The sequence below is a fragment of the Mandrillus leucophaeus genome, unplaced genomic scaffold (genome assembly GCF_000951045.1).
Source record: "Mandrillus leucophaeus isolate KB7577 unplaced genomic scaffold, Mleu.le_1.0 Scaffold1297, whole genome shotgun sequence".
NCBI classification, from domain to species: domain Eukaryota; kingdom Metazoa; phylum Chordata; class Mammalia; order Primates; family Cercopithecidae; genus Mandrillus; species Mandrillus leucophaeus.
Genome location: NW_012101251.1, coordinates 465,698 through 466,036, shown reverse-complemented (window position 1 = coordinate 466,036; position 339 = coordinate 465,698). Strand labels below are relative to the sequence as shown.

At 36.9% G+C, this 339-nt stretch overlaps 1 pseudogene; it reads right to left on the bottom strand.

The window, feature by feature from the left end:
- Nucleotides 1–339, bottom strand: part of LOC105533931 — a 9,798-nt pseudogene that overhangs the window by 7,527 nt on the left and 1,932 nt on the right.

Below are 339 nucleotides of genomic sequence, written 5' to 3'. Positions count from 1 at the left end.
CTGATATCAAAGCCTGACAGAGACACAACAAAAAAAGAGAATTTTAGACCAATATCCCCGATGAGCAGCAATGCAAAAATCCTCAATAAAATACTGGCAAACTGAATCCAGCAGCACATCAAAAAGCTTATCCACCATGATCAAGTTGGTTTCATCCCTGGAATGCAAGGTTGGTTCAACATATGCAAATCAATAAACATAATCCACCATATAAACAGAACCAATGACAAAAACCACATGATTTTCTCAACAGATGCAGAAAAGGCCTTCCACAAAATTCAACAGCTCTTCATGCTAAAAACTCAATAAACTAGGTATTGATGGGACGTATCTCAAAAT